The sequence below is a fragment of the Coenobita brevimanus genome, chromosome 16 (genome assembly GCF_032717465.1).
Source record: "Coenobita brevimanus isolate Jiangsu-jjx chromosome 16, ASM3271746v2, whole genome shotgun sequence".
NCBI lineage: Eukaryota > Metazoa > Arthropoda > Malacostraca > Decapoda > Coenobitidae > Coenobita > Coenobita brevimanus.
The window spans coordinates 5,384,769-5,393,881 of NC_136969.1; positions in this window are offsets into that span (position 1 = coordinate 5,384,769).

Genomic DNA, 9,113 nt, shown 5'->3' on the forward strand with positions numbered 1-9,113 from the left:
CACTGCATTTCCTATACTTCTTTCACCTTAACTTGGGTTCAGCTTATTTCACGTTGCTCAGTGACAGTAAGACCGTACTGTGGCTCTACGTCCTTCCCAAAGAACTTCTTCGTGACTAGCAGCATATTGTACGGTAGTGTTAATCTATCGGTACAGCTTAGCATTCAAGATGGAGGGAGGGTAATTTTAGGCCAGGTTAAGGTAAAAGAGGTATACTGACCTCTTGGGGAAGGCGGTAGCTCAGTCGGTAGAGAGGTGCCCTGCAGTCCTACCAGACCCAGGTTCAAATCCCCGCTGTGACAGGGAACAGTTTAAGGATTTGAATTTAATAAAAGCAGACTTTACTGATCCATCAGAAAAGCCGCCGACGTGTCGTAAAAATACCCCCTTAATACCAGTACACCAGTCCTATATGAGACAGCCCTAGCATTTATTCAATAGGGACGGTGGATGTTAGCGCCGAAGTGGTGACATGTACTGTACAGGTGTATGGTATGTAGGAGGACTACTGGGCCTTGGGAGCAGGCTGTGAAGCCTATGCCCAGAGTCAGACATAAAAAAAAAAAAAAAAAAATGCAGATTCTTAGTCACTTGATATTTCGCGCCAAATTGAATAATATCATTGTCCTCAACAGATGAAGATTCTCCCAGCCTCTCCTACCCTGGAAATAGTTTGAGATCTGAGCGACGGAATGCGATTTGAACACTTTTTGACCGTGAACCTCTCTCTCTCTCTCTCTCTCTCTCTCTCTCTCTCTCTCTCTCCATTATATATATATATATATATATATATATATATATATATATATATATATATATATATATAATCTTTTAATTACAGGGTGACTCTGTGACTTACTCTCAGGCTGCCATGACTCCCTCTCACGCTGCTAGGACTCACTCTCAGGCTGTACTCTCAGGCTGCCATCACTCCCTCTCACGCTGCTAGGACTCACTCTCAGGCTGCTAGAACTCCCTTTCACTCAATATTAACAATCACACACACACACACACACACACACACACACACACACACACACACACACACACACAACAACAACAAAAGTTTGACAGTGGCATATACTAATGTTGGTGATTTAATATCGGCAAGGTTAGAAATCAACGATTTCTTGAGGGTACATGAACCTGATGTTATGTGCTTTGTAGAAACCAAGTTAAGAAATGATATTATGTCCATATGGGAGATGGTAAATACAAACTGTGGAGAAGAGACTGAAAAGAAAAAACGGGAGGAGTGATGATTGCAGTGAAGAACAACATAAATGTAGATACTGTGGAAATGGGAGAGTGCAGGGCTGAAGTGATAAATATGAAATTAGAAACTGGAGAGAATGGCAAGGGAGATATGGCAGTAGTGTATGTTCCCCCTAAGACAAGAGCATGGAATGACGATGAATACCAGGAGATGTTGTCAGCCATGGCTAGTTATCTACAGAAAGTGACTGAGAAAAGCAACAATATAATTTTAATGGGTGACTTTAATTGTAAAGAGGTGAACTGGGAGGAATGGGACTCAGGAGGCAGTGCAGATTCGTGGGGCACTATAATGTTAAATATAACAATGAATAATGTGATGACGCAGTGGGTCAAAGAAGAGACACGATTCCGTGGTGAGGACACACCAGCAAGATTAGATCTGCAGCTAACCAAGAATCCACTGTAAATGAATCTTTGAAATATCTGTGTCCTGTAGGACAAAGTGATCATGTGGTCATTGAGTTCCAGTTGATAATAGCTTTATAGGCTGGGAAGATACAACTTTGGGAAAGCAAACTTTACAGGATTGGGGAAATTTTTCGAAAATGCGGATTGGAGAAAATTCAGAGAAACAAGAGAGATACAGAGGAAGTGGGATATCTTTCTAGACCTCTATAATTCGGGAGTGGAAAAATATGTGCCAAGAGTAAGGGGGAAAGAAAACAGGAAAAAGGAGTGGTTTAATACTGTAGAAGGTGTATGATGGCACAAAAAGAGAGGGACACGGCGTGGTACAACTGGAGAAAGAGAGGTAGTAACAGAACAAATGAAGAATATAAAAGAACAAGAAATGAATATACAAGAATACGTAGAGAGGAAGAAAGGAACTTTGAAAAAAGTATAATTGACAAATGTAAGGCTGAACCCAAACTATTTTACAGATTTGTCAATGGCAAATTGAAATAAAGGGAAGGAATCACCAGACTGAAAGTAGAAGGAGGGGTCTATAAAGATGTGGCAAAGCAAGCTGAAATAATGAACAAAAGTTTCCAATCGGTTTTCATTAATGAAAAGGAGTTTGTGGAAGGGGAGGGAGTGACTAGAAATGTAGTGATAAAAGATATAAAAGTGGAAGTACAGGAAGTGTATAAATTTCTGGAAACTCAAGATGTAAGGAAAGCCCCAGGACCAGATGGAATCTCTAATTGGGTACTGAAGGAATGTAGAGAACAACTAGCGGATAAGATTCACATATTAATTGTGTGTTCTCTGGAGAAGGGGAATGTGCCTCAAGAATGGAAGAGGTCAAATGTGGTACCGATTCATAAGGGATTAAACAAGGAAGAACCCCTAAATTATAGACAAGTATCCCTAACCAGCATGGTGGCAAAATTGTGCGAGAGAATCATGAAAGATCGATGGATAAAATATCTGGAAGAGATTAATACATTGGCTGAAAGTCAGTTTGGATTCAGAAGTGGAAGGTCATGTGTTTCCAACTTGTTGAGCTTTTACTCAAGGGCGATTGGCGTGCTACAGGAGAGAGACGGTTGGGTGGATTGTGTGTATTTGGATTTGGAGACGGCCTTCGACAAGATATCCCATATGAGACTAATGTGGAAACTAGAGCACATAGGAGGACTGAAGGGAAACCTCCTGGAATGGATGGGAGACTTTTTGAGAGACAGACAAATGAGGACAGTAATGAAGGACAGGATGTCTGGATGGAGGGAAGTAACAAGTGGAGCCCCACAGGGCTCGGTGTTGGCGCCAGTAATGTACCTGATTTACGTAAATGATATGGTAGATGGAGTGAACAGTTATGCAAGTCTGTTTGCTGATGATGCAAAGATCTTGAGGAAGGTAGAGGTTGAGGAGGACTGTAAAATGCTGCAGGAGGATCTGGATAGGATACATGACTGAAGCCAGATGTGGGAAATGAAATTCAACGCAAAGAAATGTAAAATATTGGAAATGGGTAAGAGTACCAAGAGGCCATCACTGTATTATTTGATGAGTAATGAACCAATCACAAAAGCGAGAGAAGAGAAAGATTTGGGAGTGCTGATCCAGGATAGTTTGTCACCTGAAAAACATATTAACAAGACAGTTAGAGAGACGTATAAACTCTTGACTAACATAAGAGTAGCATTTCATTACATGGATGAGGAGATGATGAAAAAATTGATAGTGGCCATGATCCGCCCCAGGTTAGAATATGCAGCAGGAGTATGGTCCCCACACAAAAAGTAAGATAAAAACAAGATTGAGAGAATACAAAAAACAGCAACCAAGATGGTCCCCAGTCTGGCAGATCTGTCGTACAGAGAAAGGCTGAAAAAGCTGGATATGCCTTCCTTAGAGGAAAGGAGAGGGAGAGGACCATGATGGGAGTAGATAAAATTTGTATGGGATAAGAAAGTAACAAGAGGACACGGAATGAAACTGAAGAAGCCAAGCTGCTAGAAGGATAACAAGTAATATAGTTTTCTTTATAGATGCTTAGACTTGTGGAATAGCCTAGACAAAGAGATCGTCCAGTCTAAAAACTTAAAAGAGTTTAAAACAAAATTTGACTTATTAAGAAACAGAGACGGGACCCCATGAGCGTAGCTCATTTCCTGTATATCACAATTAGGTAAATACAATTATAGTAGGACTCGCCTAAGTTTGCGGCTGTGGTGTGGCCCGCACCTGTGTACAGTGATGCCACTTTTTCTATACCGTTATCTCTCTCTCTCTCTCTCTCTCTCTCGCTCCTGGCGGGAGATGTGAGCCACCCTGAGTACTTTTGATTCTTTTATAAGTTGTTTATAATTGTGCTTTCATTTGTTAATTTGGTTTTGTTATATTTAGTGATATTTATAATTTTTTGTATACGGCGACAGATGACCCGTTATTGCAGTACCATGATTGATTTTCATTCATTCATTCTCTTTACCCTTCCTCCATCTCTCTCTCAGCCTGACAATGCCTCCACCACCACCAACCCCCTCTTTTATTGCAAGAGAAATTTTGGATATTTTCTTTTACATAATATTGTATATATTGTAAATTTGACATCATTTCCACACCACCCCTGAGATCAAGGCCACCGACTGGGTGTGGAAGTGTTGCCGCTCGCGAGTGAATAATGTTTTTTTTTTACTTCAGTATTGGCATATGCCTACTATTTTGTCCTACATATTAGCTTATGATTATAAATGTGATTATTCCTCGCTCTTAAAATTACGGTAAAAGCCAGTAAATGTGAGCATTTTTCCCTAGCAACACCTGTACAAGCTATGCTTGGGTCTACGGAGGGGTACGTACTTTACCTTAGGCCAGACTGGGTGTGTCAGTGTTGCCACTCACAAGAATTATATGAATTATTTCTTTTACTTTGGATATTGGCATATTTCTTCTTTTTTCAGGCTCATTCTCTTATATTCATAACTGTAATATTATTACCCACCCTAAAACTACGCTAAAAAACATTAAAAGTGACTACAATTTCTTTTAGCAACACTGTACAATATGTATGCCATGTTTCTGTGTTACTGTATAAATATTTTATGCATAATAAGATTACTGTTGATTCATCCATCAAAATACACAAGTGTAAATTTTATTCATCTGAATTTATCGTATTTGTGTTGCCTTGTACATAAATAGCTTCCGTTTCACATCGCAAGTTGGGGAAACGTGGCACCATTGTACACAGGTGCGGGCCACACCACAGCCGCAAACTTAGGCGAGTCCTACTATAGGTAAATACACACACACAGGTGTTCGTATAGTGAGACGGTCATTGGTCTTAACTATCTCTCAGGCTCCTGTGTCTTTATATAGTGTCAGACGCCTCAATCCCGTAAGGGGTGACCACAAACAAATCGCCTCCATGTCGCCCTGTTCCCCGCCATTTCGCTGGCCTCTTCGCAGCTCACACAACCCTCTCTCATATACCTGTCCATTCAGTCCCTCTCTCTCATCTTCGGCCTCCCCCTCTCCCCCCCTCCATCTCACTCACGTACACTCTCCTCGTTAGTCTCTCGCTCTCCATCCTCTCCACATAGCCAAACTCATTCTCGGTTAAGATAAAGTGTCTGGCTTTGGGTTGTTCCTGGATTGTTCTCCGTAGATTTGTTGATAATATTTGACCACATTGGCGCGGCAGTTCCTCCTGCTTTCTTACATTCTCACGTTCATAAGGAGTCCCATTGGTACACTATGCAACACAGATAACTGCTTGTTGATTTTAGACTACAACATGTGAATATAAGAAGCAAAATTTACCTATTTCAGGGTATTTAAGGAAGCTGCCTTGACGTCCACAACAACTAGTTTACCGACCATCCCTCCAACCTAGCCTAACCTAACCTGATCCTCTGTGATTTCAACTTGTCCCCCTGTGATTTTTACTTGATCCTTATGATTTTAGCCACGCAGGATTGCCACTAGACCTAACATTGGAAGCCCTCAGTCCCTATCAGACCAACACTTACACCCTAACCTATCCTAATCACCCTGTGAAAGACCCATTTGAATAGGACATCTCGAAGACCTGCGCCCGTGTGGTAAAGTATTAATGATACAGTGTGGGAGGGGGTTAAATATTCCCACGAGAATATTATGGCTGGAAATATCACTGAAATAATATAATGGATGGATTTACCTCCACGCCATCAAAGCCATTCTCGGAAATTAATTGTTCGTGTGTGAAAATAAATGATTCTGTTATTAATATTCACAGAACTGCACTTATATCACTGACTTCTATTTCAGTACATCATGTGTGTATTGCAGTATTGACCTCCTTAGACTGCTATGACTCACTTTCGGGCGGCTGCTATGACTCTCTCTTAGGCTGCTAGGACTCAATCTCAGGTTGCTAGGACTCATTATCAGGCTGCCATGACTCACTCTCAGGCCACTATGACTCAGGCTTTTATTCTCTTTGGTTAAGGAAGCTCCCTAACATCTCTTCCTTAGCGATTTATTTTTGGTTATGGCTAGTTAATATCCTTTTGTACCTTATTTATGCAGTGCATGACGATATTGGAAGGATTTATACATCACAGAAAAGGAAGAGGGATTTGGAGGTAAAAGAGGAGAAGAGAAGGGAATTGGAGGTAAAAGAGAAGAGAAGGGAATTGGAGGTGAAAGAGGAGAGGAAGAGGGATCTGGAGGTAAAAGAGGAGAGGAAGAGGGATATGGTGGTACAAGGGAATGCTATCGACCCACATAGAGGCAAAAATGCGTTGGAATATAAGACTGGCGAGATCACCGTGTGGGGTACGAACGGAGGGTCAGAGCCACAAACAGACCGTGTGGAAGAGGTGGAGGAGGTGAGAAAATGAAAGAGGAGATGGAGGAGGCAAGGAAATGAAAGAGGAGGAAGAGGACGAAAACACAGTATGATGATGATGATGTGTGGGGAGGAAGAGGTGGAAGAAGTGGAGAAGGTGAGGAAATGAAAGAGGAGGAGGAGGACGATGAGAATACAGGATGTTGATGATGATGATGATGATGATGACAGGAAAAGGACGAAAAGGAAGAGGAATAATAGTACTAAGTTGAAACCAAGAGGAGGAGGATAACAGGAGGATAAGAAAAGGAAAAGGGTGGGGAGGAGCATAAGGCAGGGCAGGAGGGGCAGGAAGAGGAAAGGGAGGAGGAGGAATTAGCACAGAAAGGACAGAAAGGTGTAATAAGCAAAATTAATCACGTAAGAAGAGATGTTAGGGAGCTTCCTTAATGCACGAGAATACGGGCCATTGGTCCATTTTCTCGTTGGTTAAGGAAACTCCCTAACATCTTCTCCTAACCAGTTTATTTTTTTCATACAGCTCATTAATAATCCCTTGTGTGTTATTTTTGTCTTCCATGTTGGGGTTTAAAAGCCATAAACACCGTACAAGAGAGCAGTAAGACGTAGTATGAAATATAAATTGCTAAGGAAAATGTATTGGGGAGCTTATTTAACCGACAAGAATACGGGCAACTGTGGGTACAACTGTGTAGGTTTATGTCATGAAAAACTGTAGCCCGCACCAGCGATGGAGGAGGAGGAGGAGGAGGAGGAGGAGGAGGAGGAGGAGGAGGAGGAGAAGGTCCCCAAATGTATGGTTGGTTGACAGTAACAAGGAGGAAGCGAACTTTGGCTGGAGAGTGGCACCCGTCTGGCAACAAACTCTCATCCCTTTTCTGTCCAACTCTCTAATGAAAGAGTTAACCGTTACTTCCAGTCCTTCGTGTATGCAACAGGTCATCTCTGGAACTGTCTCCCTCTGTCTGTATTTCTTACTGCCTATGACCTCCAGTCTTTCAAACGCAGTGTGTCCAGGCATCACGAAATGAACGGATCTTGAATATGGCTCTCTCTTATTTTATTTTTATTTTTTTCTTGGAGGGAACAATATGCGGGCTCCTGGCCTTTGGTTCCTTCTTTCTAGCATTAAAAAAAAAGAGTACGACCCGCCTAAGAATCGAAGTCGTGTTGTAATTGCTAGGTGGGCATGTTAACTAATGCATCACGAACTCCACTATAGATTCCAGGCAGCGAGCAAGAGGAGTTGACTTGGGGAGGGGGGGTGCTAGGGTAGGGGAGATGGATGAAGGGGGGGGGGTATGGAGAAGGATAGGTGGATGGAGTGGGGGGGGGGATGGGAAACTCGAGGCCTAGAAATTGAGAAGCAGCGGCGCGAGGCAGGATAACTCACGACATGGCTGGCAGATCGCCGCTGTTTTGTCGGTGTCGTCTACATAGAAATCACTTAAAGGTGAGCTGCAGACGCTTTGCAAAGTGGTAGGCTGGGGGAGGGGTGCTGTTTTGCCTTCTAGCTATCTACCTATCTGTCTATCAATAGCCTGACGCTTTAATGCCGTAAGAAGTGGCCACAGACAAATTGCCACCACGTCCACCCCTACTCCCTTGCCATTTCGCTGCCCTTACCCCCAACTTACACCCCCATCTCTCTTATACCTCTTCACTTCATCCCTCCATCTCATCCTTGGTCTGCCTTTCCCTCTTCCCTCCATGCCAGCCACACACACTCTCCTAGTGTCTCACACTCTCCTGCTTGTTTCCCACTCGTCTATATTTTCCCTCTTATGGTTGTACTGGAAAGCAATTGGAGCCTACTTGCTATCGTTGTCATATCTCAGAGAATTAGATATCATAGTCATAGGCCCTTACTCTCGTCGGTTTACGAAACTCCCTAACACCCGTCCTTAGCAACTTGTGTCTGGATATGACTAGTTATTATTCTTGTGTACATCATTTATGCAGAGTATGGCGAGACTGGAAGTTTTTATGCACCACGGAGATGGACAATAAGGTGTAATAAGCAAAATAAATTACTTAGGAAATGGTGTTAGGGAGCTTCCTTAACCGAAGAGTATGGGCCCAGAATTCATGAGGTTAACCTTTCCTCCTCTTCCTTCTCTTTTCTCCTCCGCCAGCTGCCGTCGAAATTTGGACGTGTTCACCAGCGCTCTTCACTACCCAGTGATTTAACAACCACGTAGTGTGAACATCGGTGTGAAAGTGAATATATCTGTTGTTACGGAACAGAGAAAGATAACGTACACTTTAAGTGAGAATACGAAGAGTCACTACTGTCCCGTAAAGTTCCAGGTTCAAAACAAAAGAGTTAGGTAAAATTACAAGTTAAAGTTTAATGCTTAAATTAACAACAAAACATTCAGAACTCATAAGGATAATGTAATGGCAAATAAACAGGTTAAATATATGGTTAACTGCAATAGCCTCTATTAACACGAAGTTAGCAAGAGTAAATTTATCTAAGTCAGCCCTGATAAAATGAGATACCAGATAATACTCAGTGAATGCCAGATAAATTATTACAGATACAAACTATTATCAAAAACGACTGACATAAAGAACCCCACAC